This window comes from Macrobrachium rosenbergii, chromosome 12, assembly GCF_040412425.1.
Source record: "Macrobrachium rosenbergii isolate ZJJX-2024 chromosome 12, ASM4041242v1, whole genome shotgun sequence".
Classification (NCBI taxonomy): Eukaryota; Metazoa; Arthropoda; class Malacostraca; order Decapoda; family Palaemonidae; genus Macrobrachium; species Macrobrachium rosenbergii.
Window position 1 is genome coordinate 9,965,186 of NC_089752.1, and position 21,691 is coordinate 9,986,876.

Genomic DNA, 21,691 nt, shown 5'->3' on the forward strand with positions numbered 1-21,691 from the left:
TTGTGCAGACCTTTCAACGAAGAGAAAATATCAATTTTCGGAGGTGTAATTTTCAAATCCAATTAGAGTTATTAAATTGAATAATTGTTTTACTAAAATATTGAGAGGAATATCTTTTAGAAGTCCAGTTTGATAAATCAAAAGCAAAATGTTTCACGCATCCACGGGAATCTAATTTCGGTACTCAGCATTCATTGTTTGCCTTTAATTAGCAAACAAAAGACGAGCATTAACAAATAAAGATAATAGTGTTTTTCGAGATATCAAAAGCCGAAATTTGTCTTAAATATACGCAGTCTAATTTATTTTTAGTTCCTTATCTAAGGAAAGGATATAATTTATAGCTTCTAAGTTTTAACAACGTAATGCAATTTGATAATCCGAACTTTGGTGCGATTACATTAAATTTCCAACATCAAAAGTACATATTATATCACTTCAGATTTGGTGAAGTACAGTATATGTATGTATATATATATATATATATATATATATATATATATATATATATATATATATATATATATATATATATACAACATGAAATGCTTTAAAATGCATTGAATTATTTGTCCTATAGGTTTAACTAATCTATAATATTGTGACTATACATGCCTTATTCAGTTAGAGACGGAATGAATTTCCAAACAGTGGTGAAATCCTTGATTTGTATGTGTGTGTGTGTGTGGCTGTGTGCAAGGGTTTGTGTGGGTGTGCGAGGGTGTGTTAGCAGGTGTGGGTGTGTGAGTAGTTTTAAAAAGGAGTTTGTGAGAGAGAGTTTGAGAGAGAGAGAGAGAGAGAGAGAGAGAGAGAGAGAGAGAGAGAGAGAGAGATAATAGCAAAGTTTTAAAGCACACATTTGGTTATTACTTCTACATCAGCATCATTTCATACTTTAGAGAATTACACCATCTAACCTTTTTGCCTGAAGACAGTCAATGTCTATATCGAAGGAGAGCCTATAGAAGACGTTCCTTTCCTTCCCTTACTAAAGACGGCTTATACAAAATCGATCAGTAACGTCAAAGAGACGAATTCATATCGATTAGTGAATTAACCCGATACGTCCCTCAGAAACTTATAAATTTTCTTTCATTCGAAGCTATGTGGTGGTTATCATTACTCCTGTAATGTGTAATACTCTCATCGTTTCTGAAATCAAGTGTATTTCAGTATCACATAAGGGAAAGGTCACGGGTTCGATTCCGGAGCAAGCCGAAACGCTTCAGCCGCTTTTCGTTCAATGCCATTGAGCCCTCTGTCGATTTAAGCACCGAATGATGCGCCTGGTCGTTATCCGACTGTGGTAGGTCGCGACTAGGGCGGGGAAGGGTAGTGGTTAGGATCAAATATATTAAGAACGTGTGTGTATGTATATATATACACATATGTATTTATAATACAACATATATATATGTATATATATATTTATATATATATTTATATATATAGGGTTAGGAATCTCAACTCTATTAAGAGCGCGTGTGCATATAAATTATAACTAATATATATATATATATATATATATATATATATATATATATATAAAATTTATATATATACACATATATATGTACTTTTAATACAACATAATGTATACAGTATATATATATATATATATATATATATATATATATATATATATATATATATATATATGTAGAAGCTACTGGTCACTTTTTTACCAGATACATAAGTAATTGTAATAGCCACAGTTCGAGAAGTTAAGAGGGCATTGTGGCTATTACAATTACGTGTATATATATATTTATATATATATATATATATATATATATATATATATTAGATACTATTTAGCGTACGACACACTTTCTGCAAAGCCGCCCATAAGGATATTGGCTATAGGGCTGATCCCTTCATCTTCTAGGTACCCTGTACATAAAACCAAAGGGTAACATGTAAGAAGTCATAAGCAGGTCTCATCGGTAATGGTCGTCATAATATATACATATAAATACGAAAAATTTCCTCCCAAGCAAAACTTGCCACATCTTCCTGTGCCTCCTTAAACATTATTATCCTTTCAACATTATCCTTGAATTAAAATCCATTAAAATTGAAAGCATAAATGGTTTGCTCACTCAATATCCATTTCTCATTTAAAAGTTAAAACTTGGTTTACGAATCACTTTTTACATTTTGTCTTCTGAGTTCTGCGACAGCTTTTTCAACCTAAGAACTCTTGAGAGGCTTCCTCTGCCCTTCTCAGATTGCTTATTCTTTGGAAAAATCTTTTTATTCATTGTATCGTCTTTAGTGACATTTACTTCAAGTATGAGAGAATAGCCAGCCATCTGTTGCCCCTCCACAATCATTTACGTGCTCTGTCCATTCGTTCTTGCTTTAAATCTTCAGCTGAAAACCCTTATTGACAGTTACCAGACTAATAAACCCAAGAGGACTCTAAAGGGGAATCAGCCTACAGAGAGAGAGAGAGAGAGAGAGAGAGAGAGAGAGAGAGAGAGAGAGAGAGAGAGAGAGAGAAGTTATAGGAAAAGGCAATAAGTAAATGAATATGAGGGAATAGAAGAAGAAGAGAATGAAACCGATGCACCTGAAATTTAGGAGACATAAGAAGAAAGCAGGAATGAATTTGCTCCTTGCTTAAATATTTGGAGATCAGAAGATTCCACAACTGTACCAGGCAACCTATTCCACATTTTAGTTGTAGCCAAGATATAAAACTCCTTGGAAGCTGAGTAGTATTAAACCTGACACTAGAAAACGACACAGTTTGCAGCAGCGGCAAACTGCCTTACTGTCCTGTTGTCCTTATGACGCTTGTGGAGATAAACCAATCATCGTTATTCCAGCTCCCAGTTTTCCTCTCTCTTCTCTTCGCATCTACATTTTCTATTCATCCCCATAATTCCCTCATCACTCCACTTAACGTCGCACCCTTGCCACAAAAAAACAGTGACTTTTACGTCATTCCAGACACTCCTCCTCCGTCCATAGACTTTCACCCACCCTTTACTCCCATCGTAAAGCTGTTTCATTGCTCGTAACAGACTGCTGTCTGTCCCGTATGTCTCTATTCCAATTGCCTCGTCGCCACTCCTACAACACTCCTTCACGAGATCTGTAGTAGATGCTGAAGGCATCGGAACCGTTTATGGAATGGAATATAGAGTTTAGGCCAAAGGCCAAGCCTTGGGACCTATGAGGTCATTCAGCGCTGGAAAGGGAATTGGGACTAGGTAGGTTTGAAAGGTGTAACAGGAGGGGAACCTCGCAGTTGCACTATGAAGTAATTGTTAGAGAGGGTGGATAGCAATTTGGAAGAAAGATAATATGAATGAGGTACAATAAAAGGGGATGAAAGGCTGCAGCTAGGGCCGAAGGGACGCTGTAAAGAACCTTAGTAATGCCTACAGTATACCCTGTGAGGTGCACTGACGGCACTACCCCACCCCACCCCCACGGTGAGAACCGTTATGAAGCTTATTGCTTCTCATACCATATTGTTATTCTGCAGTAAGAAAGGTCGTAATCTCTGCTTAGCTTCCTATATATCTTTTTTTGGGTTTGAATTTTTGCTTTGGGATACACCCTGCTTTCACCAGGCAAGTGAGCAATTTTTATAGACTCTGTTTTATATCTACAAGTCGTTAAAGCCTCATCCTTCATTACCGTTTCCAGGTTACATTATGAATAATAATACACACACATGCGGTGTGTTTTTAAGCTCTTCATATTATAATATATATATATATATATATATATATATATATATATATATATATATATATATATATATATATATATATATATATATATATATATATATATATATATTATATATTATATATATATATATGTATATATATAATGTAAACATATTGTTAAGCATGTAAGCAGAAATGGTTGTACGTGAGGTAATTTGCATGTACTTGTTACTGTATAATGGAGAATACGTCCACCCTAATTTCCTGGTCCTGGGTAATAAATCCTGAATCCTTTGCATACCCTAAAAGCACCAGCCGTAACACGACCTTAGAAAGAAAAAAAAAAGAAACGCATCTACTACAGTTACTATATGCACGGGCGCGAGAATGCGACACGAAATTCACATGAATATGAAAACGGGTTTTCCAGAGAACACTTGTTAAACAGCAAAAGAACACGGAGGGAGGCTTAAAAAAGCTTGTCACGTACTGTCATGTTTGTATATTCCATGATCATACGCGCTGCCTCGGGCTCTCTTAAACGGCCTTTGGGCGGACGTTTTGCCAAAAGTGAAACTTACTTTTTTTTTTCTTTGATCGAGAAGGAGTGACTAGATTCTAGCAATACTTTAAATAATAGATCAACACCGTAGGGGGCAGTGCTGTCAGTGCACCTCACGCTGTTCACTGTAGGCATTAAATCGTAAGGTTCATCGCAGCGTTCCTTCGGTCCCTAGCTGCAACCCCGACTAGATTCTATCAATACTTACAGAATAGATCAACCCCGTAGGGGGGCAGCGTGAGGTGCACTGTAGGCATTATTTCTTAAGATTCTTTGCGGCGTTCCTTCGGTCCCCAGCTGCAACCCCTTTCATTCCTTTTACTGTACCTCCATTCATATTCTCTTTCTTCCACCCTGCTGTCCAACCTCTCTTAACATTTGTTTCATAGTGCAACTGTGAGGTTTTCCTCCTGTTACATCTTTCTAACCTTTCTACTCCCAGTTTCCGTTTCAGCGTTGAATGACCTCATAGGTCCCAGCCATTGGCCTTTGGCTTAAATTCTATGTTCCATTCCAAAAATGTATCAAAGTGAGTTTGGGCCTCTCATATATGATCTCACATTTCTTTTGCTTACGCAACTTTAAGTGAATTACTTATCAAATTCAGTGTTTTATTTGCTGTATTCTACAATAGTGATAATAATGGTTAGTTACAAGGAAAATTCCTTGAACTCAGAGGCAACTGACTTTGGGCTTCTAACATGGTAAAATATTTCATTAGAGTTTGCATAACTCGGAATAAATTGCTGATCAAAATCAGAGTTCTATTTATCTATAATAATAAAATCCGAGTGGATCTTTTTCTGGCCTCCCCCGGGTGACAGTAGGGGAGACATGACACAGCCACCCACCCCCTGCAAACTGGTTTTGTCCGCCCCGGGTTGGGGCGGGTTAGGTAGAGGAACGGGAGGGTAGGGGAGACATCCACCCTCCTCCTGCAAACCTGTTTGTCAGCCCCAGGTGGGGCGGTGTAAGTAGGGGATCAGGAAGGTAGGGGAGATTGCAGCGCCGGGTTCCAGCGCGCACGCGCGCGCCAAAGAGCTCATTTCTTAATAATGAGTATACCTTGTTAGCCACAAGACATATTCTTTCAACGCGCAGAGACTGCGTAATACTTTTAATGTTTTAAAACCTCTAATATGGTAAAATATTACATTAGGGTTTGCGTACCTCTGACTAAATTGTTGATAAAAATCAGTTTTATTTAATCTATATCTTGTATAACGATGACAGCTTGTTAGTCATAAGGACTAGTCCTTGAACGCCCGAAGACGACTAGATTCTTTAAATATTTTAAAAATAGAATCCAAGTGATTTTGGGCCTCTGATATGGTAGAATATTTCAGTTGAGATGTGCGCAACTCTAAATTGCTTATCAAAACCAATATTTTATTTAATCTCTCTTTTGCGTAACTCTCCCTAAATTGCTGATCAGATACAATGTTTCATTGAATCTATCTTATAATATTAATAATAATAATAATAATAATAATAATAATAATAATAATAATAAAAACAAGTAAAAAAGGCGGCGAAGTTTCTTCGGCGCAGTCGAGTTTTCTGTACAGCTATAATGCGGTATGAAACTGTCAGCCACGGTCCATGAAACTCTCAGCCGCGGCCCTTGAAACTTTCACCACGGCCCTGGTGGTGGCCTGTGTTGTTGGCACCTATAGCGGTGCCATACGCACGATCATGGCTAACTTTAATCTTAAATCAAATAAAAGCTACTGAGGCTAGAGGGCTGCAATTTGCTATGTTTGATGATTGAAGGGTGGATGATCAACGTACCAATTTGCAGCCTTCTGGCCTCAGTAGTTTTTAAGATCTGAGGGCGGACAGAAAAAGTGCGGACGGACAGACTGATAACCATCTCAATAGTTTTCTTTTACAGAAAACTAAAACTGGCTAGCCATAAAGGCTATTATCAGTGATAGAAGATTTCAGGGAAAAAAATTACAGTAACGACATTTTTCACAATATACCTCTCACTGGAATTTATTTTCTGTTGCGTCTAATAACCTAATACAATATGCATACGATATATCGGTATCCGGTGCCATTGATAGTCGAAGAATATTCAATTTTTATTTAATTGGAAGTGGAGAGCAGTAAGACATCCCAGGCTTTGTGTTCTTGGTATCCAGCCAATATTTCCACTAAACTGTGAGTTATGATGTCGGCCCAAGGATTTTACTTCGTATTGAACCGAATGATAGTTCTTCAGGGTAAAATGTACTCACGCGACGTATATATATATATATATATATATATATATATATATATATATATATATATATATATATATATATATATATATATATATATGTATATATATATATATATATATTGTATGTGTGTATATATATATATATATATATATATATATATATATATATGTATATGTATATATTCTGTGTATATAACTGAATCACGAAAATATGGAACGTGAATATATAAATAAAGACCAAATCCACACAGTGGTTTCTCTTTCCTTCGTGGATTTTGTTTATATATATATATATATATATATATATATGTGTGTGTGTGTGTGTGTGTGTGTGTGTGTGTGTGTGTGTGTGTGTATAACTGAATCACTAAAATATGGAGCGTGATGAATACTGCTAAGTAAAGGACGTAGTGTCGAAAGGCCTCGCAGCACTCCAGTGTTTCCGTTTCCTTCGTGGATTTTATCTTATTATTATATATATATATATATATATATATATATATATATATATGTGTGTGTGTGTGTATATATTGTATATATAACTATAAATGTGTGTGCATGTATTTGTGTGTGTGCGCGTGTAAGTGTGCAATTAAATTTATAGCTTTTTGGTTTTTATGGCCATCGATTAACCTCGAACATAGAGCACTCCATTACCCCGAGAACAGTAAGAACCCATGCAACTAAAATAGAAATGTTTTTTACCATTCAGAGTTAAAATTCACCTGTGCACCTCGCTGCTATTACCATCAAGCAACACTCTTTACGGCAGCCCTCTCACACGCCAATATTAACTCACTTTATCGTGCGATATATGCATATTGTAACTGATAATTAAATGAGAGATTTACGTTTTTTATCGTCACCGAGTACCCTAAAATTTACAGCACTTCAGTAATCCCCATTCAGTGTACTAAGGTAACCACCACTCCTACCAAAACCCATTTTTAGTTTTCTGTAAAAGAAAACTATTGTGCTGGCTTTGTCCGTCCGCATTTTACTCTGTCCGCACTTTTTCTGTCCGCCCTCAGATCTTAAAAACTACTCATACCAGAGGGCTGCAAATTGGTATGTTGGTCATCCACCCTCCAATCATCAAACATACCAAACTGCAGCCCTCTAGCCTCAGTAGTTTTTATTTTATTTAAGGTTAAAGTTAGTCATAATCGTGTTTCTGGCAACGATATGGGATAGGCCACCACCGATCCGTGGCTAAAGTTCCATAGGCCGCGGCTCATACAGCATTATACCGAGACCACCAAAAGATAGATTGATTTTCGATGGCTTTGATTATACGTTGTAGCGGCTGTATAAAAAACTTTTTTTTTTTTGTCAAGTTACAATTTGCGTATGTCACATGTAAAGCTATAGGATAAATATCTCTCTCTCTCTCTCTCTCTCTCTCTCTCTCTCTCTCTATATATATATATATATATATATATATATATATATATATATATATATATATATATATATATATATATATATATATATATATATATATATATATATATATATATATATATATATATATATATATAATATATATATATATATATATATATATATATATATATATATATAATGTATATATATATGTATATACATATACATACATATACACTGTATATGTTTGTGTGTTTGTATATGTACGTGTATTCATGTGACTGTTTAGTGCATAGTTAGCAGTAATCCCAAGCAAAAAATTACGTCGGAGATTACTAGGGAATAGAATATAGAACAAAACTCTGCAAAAAAATTATTTGCAATTATTTCAGACTTTCCCCCAAAAATCTCATTGGTAGATCTGTCGCCGTCCTTTCCTCCCTGTAGGAGGATATTGCCGTCAATGCACCTCACGCGGTGCACTGTAGGCATTACTTAAGATTCTTTGCAGCGTCCCTTTGGTCCCTAGCTGCAACTCCTTTCTTTCCTTTTACTGTACCTCTGTTCGTAGTCTCTTTCTTTCTTCTTACTTTCCACCCTCTCCTAACAATTAGTTCAAAGTGCAACTGCGAGGTTTTCCTTATGTCATGCCTTTCAAACCTTTTTACGGTTAATTTCCATTTCAGCGCTGAATGACCTCATAGGTCCCAGCGCTTGGCCTTTGGACTCGGTTCTACAGTGTATTCTATTCTATTGCCTCGTTCCCTGGGTTATATTATTGCTTTCCTCTGTTGTCTACTGCACGCACTATGTTGTCACATGGAGGGAAAATCCATTCATTTCTTTAACGCTAATATGTCATCATGATCATTATCATCGCTGTTGATGGCTGATGACGCAAAGTCCGTCTATAGGATTCCCCATTCGTGTCTTTTATGTACGTTATCCTCCACAAACCTCCATTCATGTCTAGCCTCTGTTCTCATAGATCTCATCCAAGTTAATGTGGTCCTCCAACTCTTATGATGCTCAGAAAAAATAATTAAAAACGGACATTACGCTGATAACGACAAAATCCAGGACATGAAAGAAACGGCTTTGTCCAATTTGTAATTTATTACCTTGAAATACAGACGAGAAAGAATAAGGTAATAGAGAACGTAACAATTGGATCAAAACGATGATAAACCACATGAAGAAGACTTTGAAACCTGAACTATATAACACTTTGAAAAGAGATCTACAGGGAACGGAAGCCAACCCAAAGCAGAGTCTTTTCTCAACAACTTTAAAAAAAGAACCTAAAAAAGAAGTGAAGTGGTTTGTGAATCCTCGAGATTCAAAATAGAAAAAAAGCGAGACACATCGGAAAGATATTTGTATTGGGACACGACTTTAGTAATAAAATAATCTTAAGAAAACAGCGAGTAATGCCTTTGAAACAATTTAAGTAACAATGACAAAACAAACAGGGACTACAATAAAGCGTTCAAATAATGGGATTTCGAAGTCGTGTAAAAACAAATACGCATTTTCAGTTTATGGCGAAGGATTACCGGGAGAACGACGAAGGAAATATTGAAAAACTGAAAATTGTTTTGTGAGGAAGGATAAGATTTAGGGAAACATGACTCTGTATCATGGAAATCGGAACTCACCAAGTAGAAAGTGCGCCGAAGTTTCTTCAGCACAGTCGAGTTTTCTGTACAGCGTATAATTCTGTATGAGCCGCGGCTCATGAAACTTTTTTCTGTATGAGCCGCGGCTCATGAAACTTTCAGCCACGGCCCGGTGGTGGCATGTCTTATATCGTTGCCAGAAGAACGATCATGGCTAACTTTAACCTTACATAAAATAAAAACTACTGAGGCTAGAGGGCCTGCACTTTGGTATGTTTGATGATTGGAGGTGGATGATCAACATACCAATTTGCAGCCCTAGCCTGAGTAGCGTAAGATCTGAGGGCGGACAGAAAAAGTGCGACGGACAGACAAAGTTGGTGCAGCAGTTTTTTCAGAAAAACTAAAAAGGGTATCATCTGAAAATAACCTGATGCGAAAAAAAAATGAATTCAAGGAACACCAGAACATTTTACACATTACTTTAGAACTTTCATTTTTTGCTTCATTGTCCAGTTCTGCAAATCTGTCGTTAAAAATCTTCATTTCCTCTTCGAGGAATGTCGTGATAACGGAAAGCAAAAACGGTCATTAACAACTAAGAAATATGATTAATAATAATTATAGTAGGTGGGGTTAGTACCCCGATCCCTCCCGACAATCAATATGCACCAGATGCAAGGCCGATAAGGACCTTTTGATGTGGCAGAAAACTTATGATTCATAAATCTTTCGGTGATATGACCATCATAAATTCTATGCGGTCATAAAAAATGGAAGTAATGCCAATCGTACAACGATGATTATCATTGTAAAGGACCTTATGAATAATATAATAACCTTATGAATAGTATAATTTCTTGCTCTCTAATGATTTTTAGCTTTCCTTTCTAACCACTTTGGAAGATTAAGACTTGAAACTGTCGAAAACCCGACAGGTAAGGAATGTATAAAGAAAACGTCACATTTAGAATGACCATTCCACATCATACCAATATAATTTAACAAAAGTCAGATTTAAAAAAAATAAATAAAAAAGTCTTTGACTCAAGGGCACCACTTAACCGGTTTTGCATGTACTAGATATCAAGAGTTTTTTTCAAATATGATAATGCTGATAAGGCAGGCAATTTAAAATCCCTGGTCTAGCCACGAGCCAAAGGAAAATCTAAAAAGTTGGAGGGAAAAACAGTGGTACTTAACCTTAAGTGTTGCAAAATGCACCACCTGCATGCTGTGTGGTTGGAGTCGAAATGGTGATCTGCATCGCGATTTTTTTTTTTTTTTTTTTTTAGATCTCTCATTTATAATTTTTTTCCATCAGTAGCCAGAGCTTTTTATTCGGAGGAAAGGCTCGTTGAAGTTTAAACGTAATTTCCAGTAGGAGTTTCTTTTTTTCAGTTTATATTGCTGTGTTTAAAATTATTTTTGAGCATGTCTTCAACCTTTGTTGAATGTGGATTACAGAGACTAAAAGATTAATTCTTGATTTCCGGAGCTGAATTGATAAATATATTTTCCTCTTTCTGTCTTATGTTTGAGTATTTATAGACTTTTATATGATGAAAAATCCGGCTCGTTACGTTAATAATAGATGAAAATGAATTTAGACGTTTATTCGTGAATCTAATTCAAATCACACTTCCTATTTTCCAGAAAGAAGAGTGATTAGAATTAGACTCACACATAAAACCTCTTGGTGACAAAGCAGCTTTGCAATGGAATTGATAATGCAGTTCATTGTTGGTTGAAAACCTCCACCAAATATGTCTGAAATACCTCTTCATTTAGAAACGAAAGAGGTGTCGAGGCGGCAAATTCCTGAGATGTATGCTAGTATTGCACAAGCCCCGGTTTTTTTTTTTTTTTTTTTTTTTTGCCATGCTCCTAGGTTAGGTTAGGTTAGAATAGATTAGATTAGATTAGATTAAATTAAAATATCCCTGGTAATTTGCGTGTGGGAAACATAACGAGACTATTTTGAAAAAAATTCTATGGTTAGTTCTTAAGAAATGGCGTCCCGCTTTTTTCGGGGAAAGGTCTCGGTACTCGGTTACATCTCGGGAAAATGTGTCAATGCTCGCAGGCTCAGACCTTTGTGACATGCGTGCATAAAGCGACATTTTATTAATTTCTTCAGTTAATACTGTTTTGGTGAACTGCTTTAAATGAAAGACAGTTGTTGCCTGCAACACAGTTGTAGATTATGTATGTACGTACATCAATACGCCAATGCACTAGCGGATCCAGAAAAAATTCGGGGGGGGGGCACCAATTTTCATATTGTACATACGCACACACATATATTTATATATAGATTTAGATATATGTATATTATTTCTATAGATGTTTTATTTTTTCCAATGTTTATATTTCATTTATGTTATTATTATCTAAATCTTCAGTATTATTATTTTGTCGTTATTTTTCATGGGGCACGTGCCCAGGTGCCCCCACCCCCGCCCCCCGGATCCGGTAGTGCGCCAATATGCACTTGCACTAATGCATATCTCATCAATATAATAGGAATATTCTGTAAAGAAACGTAGATAAAATTCATTGTCTCAAATGAAAAGAGAAGGAATTCAATAGAATAGGATAAGTAAATAATAAAAAAAACACTTAAAATAATTAGTTAACGCATCAAAAATAGGAAGTGAAGAAAATTTGATTTTTTTTTAATCTATTGCCATTCGCCGTTTCTAAGCATACATAGAAGGAGCAAAAAAATGAAAAATGGTGAGTGATAAAGGAAGAAAAAATTAACAAATTCTTCAATAACTTATATTTCTTGAAAGGAAACCTACATTAAGCGTGGTAGTCGCAGAGAGAATGAAATATCTCTGAAATCATAATATTTTCCTACTCGCTTCGATGACTTCCAATCTCTTCTAACGATCCCCTTTTATCGAAAATCTTGGGAGAAGTCCCTCGCTGAATGAAGATTGCGGATAAGATTCACTGACTAGAGAGGATAAGCATTAACAAGCGGTTTCTTTCAGACTTGCATGGAAACTCCTCTTATCTCCGTAACTTTTTGCCTAGTGGGTAACTTGCCTGTCTTCTATTCTGCTCAACATCTTGGTATGTGTATATATATAATATATATATATATATATATATATATATATATATATATATATATATATATATATATATATATATATATATATATTTAATTATATTTATTTATATATAAATATACATATATATATATATATATATATATATATATATATATATATATATATACATTTATATGTTGGATGTATATATATACATACACATACATGCGCACACATACACACTGTCAAGTGCCTAATAAATTACATAAGTTCGGGTATGCAATCAACTAAAAAACCCAAGATTAACCGCTGAATCCATAAAACAAAACTGCTTTCTTTTTTAGGAAACAGGCTCGGCAGAGCAATTCAGATCGTCCTGCAACGATCACATCACGATCACAACAAACGTTCGGAACGTCAAAACTCATTCTTAGAATTTAAAAAAAATTAAAAAAAGTAGAAATACGAAAAGATTCAGCCGTTCCATTAGAACAGTAGCTCAGCGCTGGACGCTCTTCCGGGACCAAAAACATTTTTAGTTGTTTGCCTTTTATAAAATGGAGGCAGTCAAAGGGCGAAAGATATTGAAAATATATCTGGAGAATTTCTTTTCCACTTTTAATTGGCAGGTCTCATCTGACCGCCGGCGACTGAAGCTGTTGTTCTGTTGTTGCTGTAGCTGTCCTTGCTGTTGTTGTTGATTTTGTTGTTGCTATGGCTGTTGTTATCGCTGTTGCTATTGCTATTTTTACGTGAATTCGTTAGTCGAGGTTTTGAGCAAAGGGCGCTTCAGTTGCTATGGCAACAAAATATTTACCGAACGTCTGTATGGAAGATTGAAAAAATCAGTATTGCTAACAGAGGCAGCGATTGCTACAGGATCGGAAAAGTAAATAAACAAGTAAAAAATGCTCCGAATTTTTTTAGGCGCAATCAAGATTTCTGTACAGCCGCTACAGCGTATATATAATCAAGGCCGCCGAAAACAGATCTATCTTTCGGTGGTCTGGATATAATGCTGTATTATAAGCCGCGGCCCATGAAACTTTAACCACGGACCGGTGATGGCCTATCCTATAGCGTTACCGGAAGCACGATTATGACTAAATTTATCCTTAAATAAAATAAAAACTACTGAGGCTAGAGGGCTGCAATTTGGTATGTTTGATGATTGGAGGGTGGATGATCAACATACCAAATTTGCAGCCCTCTAGCCTCAGTATTTTTTAAGATATGAGGGCGGACAGAAAAAAATGCGAACGGACAGACAAAGCCGGCACAATAGTTTTCTGTTACAAAAAACTAAAAATGTCTGAGAGAAATTAACCTCTGAACCCATGAGGAAAAAAGCTGGCAACATTGACCTAATGAATAATCGCTAGAATAAATCACAACAGCAGCAGAAAACTCAAACAAAAATCGTTATTAAATAATATAAAAATCTATATCACGCTAATTGTTTCACAATCATGAAAGTTTATTAAAAAATATTAGCCATAATACCGTAATCACCACCAGCAACTAAAATTGATAAACACGTGAAAAATGCGCCGAAGTTTCTTCGGCGCAATCGAGTTTTCTGTACAGCTTATTAACAAGGCCACCGAAAATAGATCTGTCTTTCGGTGATCTCGGTATAATGCTGTATGGGTCGCGGCCCATGAAACTTTCAGCCACGGCCCGGTGGTGGCCTGTTTTAAAGTGTTGCCTGACGCACGATCATGGCTAACTTTAACCTTAAATAAAATAAAATTACTGACGCTAGATGGCTGCAATTTGGTATGTTTGATGATTGGAGGGTGGATGATCAACATACCAATTTGCAGCCCTCTAGCCTCAATAGTTTTTAAGGTGCGGAGAGAATAAAGTGCGGACGGACAGACGAAGCCATTTCAGTCTTTCTTTTTTTTTTCTTACAGAAAAGTAAAAAGCAACAGACTTTTGCAGAAGCGAAGGAACATTCTTGCAGCGAAACAAGTGGCAATCGCACTGCATCCAATTGCTTTCATGCAACATCGACGAGTGATTTATAATCAATGTGGCGAAGATTTCCACTCTGCAGTTCAATCCTTTTCACGTATTTTTTTCTCTCTCTCTCTCTCTCTCTCTACTGTCAGGGGAAGAAGAAAATCACAAATTGAAAGCAGTCATCACTGACGCTGTAAGGCCCAGGAATAAAAGTGAAAACGAGAGACATGGAGAAAAAGAGAGAGAGGAAAAAAGAAAAGAAAAATTGATCACCTTTCCACTTTCATCAACAATCTGCAAAAAAAAAAAAAGAATCAGGAGTTCAGGACTTGTATCTCGTAGTCATGAAAGCGTTTAGCACTTGCTAACTGGAGGCTTAACTTTAGCAAAAGGAAAGATATTTACGGATGATGGTGGAATCTCATTTGATTTTGAGATAGCGTGAATAACTTTACTTCAGTTGACGAAATAAGAAATCGTAAATACTGCATTCATGCAACCGTTACATATTTACTTTTCCTGTAATTGTACTCTGTGGATGAGTGTGTACATGCTGTAAATCTACATATCTGCTTGTACATATGTTCAGGAATTGTAAATAAGTGTTTACATGCTGTAAATCTACATATCTGCTTGTACAGGAATTGTAAATGAGTGTTTACATGCTGTAAATCTACATATCTGCTTGTACAGGAATTGTAAATGAGTGTTTACATGCTGTAAATCTACATATCTGCTTGTACATGTGTTCAGGAATACGTGCTTGCACGTTTATTTACCATTGGACTGCATTTACATAACTGTGAAAGGGCATACCAGTTAGAACAAATGACCAAAACTTACCTAACGCAAAAAAGAATTATTTTTAAGTTATCTGGCAATTCTGTTTGACTACAATATCACCCACTTAAGTAAATGAGTATCTCAGATTTATAGATATATAGATACACTCTATCATTACTTACAATCACTGCTCTCGTGCTCAGTTTCCACGATCGCTGCATCACTCTTGTGCTACGTCAAAATTGAATCGCTTCCTTCCCGTCTAACTATATCACTCCTTAACCTAGAACTGTCTGTCCTCTTTAACTGGCATTGCATTAGCATAAATCCTCAACTGGTTATCTTTCCTACCTATGGCAACTCCATCGTCACTCCTTATTTATTATTATTATTATTATTATTATTATTATTATTATTATTATTATTATTATTATTATTATTATTATTATTATTATTCAGACTATGGACCCTATTTATTTGGAACAAGCCCTCAGGGGCCATTGACTTGAAATTCAAGCTTCCAAAGAATGTGGTGTTCGTTCGAAAAAAGTAACAGAAGGTAATGGGAAATGCAGAAAAATGAGGATCAGTTGTTAGAAAAATAGTTTTATATTTCTCAAGTTTGCCTCAGTTCATTTTAACAGCTTCGATCTTTATATTTTCGTTTGTGTTTACAGGAATTGGTTCAACTCTCCCCCAGTACTTCTTTGCCCGTAAGGGGTAGTTACATATACCCATACTCTCAGACGCTTATACATATACCTATAGTAGTCTGACACTTACACATATTGCCCATACTAGTCAGACACTTATACATATTACCCATACTAGTCGGACACTTGTACATACTACCCATTAATATCAGTCAGACACTTATACAGTACATATTACTCATAATAGTCAGACACTTCTACATATACCCATACTAGTCAGACATTTATATAATACCCATACTAGTCAGACGCTTATTTATATACCCATACTAGTCAGACACATATATAATACCCATACTAGTCAGACACTTATACATATTACCCATACTAGTCAGACACTTATACATACTACCCGTACTAGTCAGACACTTATACATATTACCCATACTAGTCAGACACTTATACATACTACCCGTACTAGTCAGACACTTATACATACTACCCATACTAGTCAGAAACTTATACATACTACCCGTACTAGTCAGACACTTATACATACTACCCATACTAGTCAGACACTTATACATATTACCCATACTAGTCAGACACTTATACATACTACCCGTACTAGTCAGACACTTATACATACTACCCATACTAGTCAGACACTTATACATACTACCCGTACTAGTCAGACACTTATACATATTACCTATACTAGTCAGACACTTATACATATTACCCATACTAGTCAGACACTTATACATACTACCCGTACTTGTCAGACACTTATACATACTACCCATACTAGTCAGACACTTATACATATACCCATTAATACTAGCATCCAATTTTCACTGGTTAATTTACTGTCGTAGCCTTTCTCTTTCTGACTCCTACTTTCAACTTTCACCACATTAAGTCTTTTATAATTTTTTAGCCATCTTTTACTGTCAGTAAGTGTTAGGCAATTTAACCATCTATCCATGCCGTCTTTTGTTATTACAAAATTTTCCATAATTCTTCCCCTTTTTCCTTAAATTATCAAAGTTGAACAACCATAAGTAAATAACTTGCCCCGCCCTAAGACCTACTGAATAAAATACCTTCACGTCTGCGTAATTTTATATTCAATAAGGTAATTTCCCCATATTTTTTAAAATTACTTTCCACATCTTACATCTTCTTCGGCATTCTCTACATTGCATCTCTCTCAGTTATGCTATAAACGTGCCTTTGGCCCTCACACGGCAAAAACAACCCAGAACTTCTCACACTCACACAACGTTATTGTAAAATGTGTGGTCCAAAGTCTTATTCTTTGTTTACATAAACAAAGTTCTTTACCATGAAGGCCTTAGTTTTGTGTTACAGTTCTTGAGTCAGTACATTGAAATACCCGTTCTTTTATTTTTCTTTAATCTGGTAAGAAAATGTTCCCATTACTTTAACGTTCTCCAGTTTTAATTACCTCCTTATACATAAAGGCGATTACTCCTCTCTCCCAAAGTTCCTCATTGGCGGGGTTGGTATCTTTCTCGGCTAGCACTCTGCTGGGCCCGCGTTCGATTCTCCGACCGGCCAATGAAGAAGTAGAGAAATTCATTTCTGGTGATAGAAATCCATTTCTCGTTATAGTAATAGTTCGGATTCACAAGCTGTAGGTCCCGTTGTTAGGTAACCAGTTGAACAGCCACGTAAAATAAATCTGATCATTCGGGCCAGCCCTAGGAGAGCCGTTAATCAGCTTAGTGGTCTGGTTAAACTAAGGTATACTTAACTTTTTCCTCTTTCCCATGCCATATGATCACTTTCACAAGTAGAAATACCTTAAATGCCTCGTTAAATCCCTCGTGTTCTCTTATTCCCATAAAGCCACAAATCTCATGTCATCAGTTCAGCTCCAGGCATTCTCGTATTGTTTATAATCCCATATGCAACATCAGCTGTGTGACCTTTATATTAGTTTTCATATTCTTGCTACTTTGATCCCATTAGCTGTTACATCAACCATCTCTGCATTCTTATATTATCTTTTCTCAGCCGTTCCTGAGAGAACTTTAGTATCAACATGAGGTTGCTTTCTCTTTTGGCAGTGAACTGCCATTTGCATCTTTCATTCTAATCTATTTCATCATCAGATTTCTCTCACTTTACTTTTACCTCTGGAGATGAATCCCTTCCACCTGAATTTCTAATTTATGTTTTCCTGTATCATTTGCAGTCATTTAATTTCCACCACTCCGTCTTTATTCTTCTTGCATTCTTCTACACCAGACTCCTCTTTACATTCTAATTACTCTTCAAACATCCATTCCTTATTCTTCGCTAAATCCCGTATTTCTCTGAACCACCTTCCACAAATTCTGTCCCCCTCGCCCACTCACGCGCCCATGTCCGCAAACACTTCAAGTCATCTTAGTACGTACTGTATACCAGCTCGTAATCCTTCAGTTCCATCTTCCCCAACCACTATACGCATCTTTTAGTTAAAAAAAAAAAAAAGAAAAAAAAACTATTGTACCTGCTTTGTCTGTCAGTCCGCATTTTTTCTGTCCGCCATCAGATCTTAGAAACTGAAGCTAGAGGGCTGCAAATTGGTATGTTGATCATCCACCCTCCAATCATCAAACATACCAAATTGCAGCCCCTCTAATCTCCAATAGTTCATTAATTTAAGGTTAAAGTTAGCCATAATCGTGCGTCTGGCAACGATATAGGCCAGGCCACCACCGCGCGGTGGTTAAAGTTTCATGAGCAGCGGCTCATACAGCATTACACCGACCATCGAGAGATAGATCTATTTTCGGTGACCTTGATTATACGCTGTGCAGAAAACTCGATTCTTCGGCGCATTTTTTACTTGTTTATCTTCGTCCATTCTTCATGTCTAATTCTGGATCATTTGTGCTCTCATATGCTACCTATCATACACCTCCTTTATGGATAACGATGTTCAGTTTATGCTAGAAGTAGAAGCAATTTAGGCGCGTTCCGTTAAACCCTATATTGAACATGAGCAGTGAATGTGATATGCAACTGGTGGTTAGTCGATTAGGGGCCATCAACCTCACCGCCACGTATTTGCCAAGAAGACCAATAGAGTAACAACTTTTGGTTTGCCGTCTCAAAATGGAAAAGTCATGTATATATATATATATATATATATATATATATATATATATGTGTGTGTGTGTGTGTGTGTGTGTGTGTGTGTGTGTGTGTGTGTGAGTCTATATATATGTGTGTATATAAATATAGCTATAAAAATTTTTACAATGAAGAAGGAAATACCCGTATGAATAAAACGGATGGAAATACTGCCTAAATCATAATGCTCTTCGTTCTCCCTTTCGTTTTTATTTAAACAGCATTTCCACACTTACACACGATGTATATGATATATCATACACACACACACACACACACACATTATATATATATATATATATATATATATATATATATATATACTTTATTTATTCAGAAAAAGTTACAAGCTTTCTAGGATAAAGAGTCCTCATTGTCAAGTTTGTCCTGAAAGCTTGTAACTTTTTCTGAATAAATATCTCCCACCCGGATACCCATCCAGTTTTAATGAGGTCCTGTTAGTAATGTACTAATGCACAGAATAATTGTGTATGTGATAAGTATATATATATATATATATATATATATATATATATATATATATGTATACACATATATATATATGGAAAGAGAGAGAGACAGAGAGAGGTTTGCGTATATGTTTGTATTACTGTGCGTGTTGGTATACTTGCGTGCATTTCAGAATAATCATGTAGAGAGGCGCAGGCGCAGCAACTAGGTCCTTTCACCACATGAGCCAATTGTCAACCTCATCTTCATATTCATCTATTCCGAACTGATGTTTTGAGAGAATGTTTTCTTTGCCAGAACTTGATTGTACAATCAGACAGAGAAAACAGAAGAAAATCTCTCCGGAGCAGTTTGTGCCTTTCAACCTTGATTTCGGAGGCCTCCGATGTAAGTGATTTTCATTCCGCTCCGATAGAGATTGACGTCTATGAAATTTTGAGTATGTTTTGAAGGGAGAGACGTAATCGGGATTGGCAGGGAGGTCAAATTATGATCGGTGGATGAAAAAACCATGTTCAAAAATGCAACAAGAATTGACTGAGGCGGAAACCAAAGAATAACCTAAGAGAAACTTATCATTGCACAAAACCGAGATGGTAACAGTTAGCTAAAAGGGAGAGTATGGTGTCGGTTGATGTAGGCAACAGAAATCAGATGCTAATTGATGGAACAGGGCTGAGTTGGTAGATAAAAGTATCAGTCACGTAACTATAAAAAAAAAAAGACTTTACGGCAATATATTTTTATTTCAGCTTTTACTGTGACATTACCAGAAAGCAATTAACCCAGACCGGTGGTAATCCTTTGTAAAGCATAAAACTATTGTCACCAAACAGAATAAATTTATGACCATCATATTTTCCCCTAAGGCAGTTATTATCAAACATGCAATAGACATAAATATGGAGACAAGCATATTGTCACATATTCATACCATACTTATGTTTATAACATAATATTTTTCTGTCGGCAACCAAAGATTCACTTTTCAAGGCCCACCTGACGGGGTGGTGCCGTCAGTGCATATCACGCGGTTTACTGTAGGCATTACTTAAGTTTCTTTGCAGCGTCCCTTCGGCCCTCAGCTGAAACCCCTTTCATTCCTTATATTGTACCTCCGTCCATGTGCTCTTTCTTCCATCTTACTTTCCACCCTCTCCTAACAATTGTTTCATAGTGCAACTGCGAGGTTTTCCTAAAACCTTTTCACTCTCCCCTTCAGCTCTGAACGACCTCGTAGGTCCCAGCGATTGGCCTTTGGCCTAAATTTCATATTCGATTCCATTCCAGTCTTCAACGTCATACCAAAATGAATAACTAGATTCGAGAAGGACGCCATCCTTCAGAGGAAAAACGCAGTTCATCATGATAGTTCCTACGAGCCCCAGTTGATACTGAGCACACCTGGACCCCCAAACAACAAAACAGATTTAATTGGATCAAGATACACCTTAGGCAACAGGACTCCACTTAAAACTAGAACACAAAACCTAAAAGGAAGCCTTTGTTTGACAGAACATAAGACAGAGCCAGGAGTCTTTCACTGTATTGTTACTTGCGGACTCTCTTGAACTCGTTAACTTTAACAGACAGACTTCTATTGAAGTATTTTGACAGTCAAAGCAACCTGGCTCGAATCTCTGTGAATCCAGGTAGATACACACTTCTGCGTAAAGTCACTTACTAGTTTACCTCAGTGCAATATGATTCGTACTAGAGTTGATGACGCTGGGTTGTGGGGGGAGCATATGTTAGTCTCATGTCATTCCTCTTTGGAGGAATGACATGAGAGAGGTTCAGAGATTAGAAGGCATATTGCAAAGAGCATAGTTGTTAGAATCTATCTTTTTGGCACCGCAGATTTATGAGTGTATGTTTCTTTGACAAAGTCGACGTGTTGCAAATGTTAAATTGGTATGAATATCAGTCTCTTCAGTGTAATGAAGGGTTCATAAGTAAAATGCATAATTCATAGGCGTCGCAGATACTGATTACACTCAACCTGTCTGGACCTATATCGAACTCCTTTAAGGGTCCTTCTCCCCAGTATCATTTTAGTAATTAGAAAGCTTTGGAAGTGCAACTCTGAATTTATACATGCAAAATTACAGAACT

At 36.3% G+C, this 21,691-nt stretch overlaps 1 protein-coding gene across 1 annotated transcript in view; it reads left to right on the plus strand.

Moving 5' to 3' along the window:
* The window catches only part of LOC136844378 (zwei Ig domain protein zig-8-like), a 623,526-nt gene that overhangs the window by 571,573 nt on the left and 30,262 nt on the right, over positions 1-21,691 (plus strand). The window lies entirely within an intron of this gene.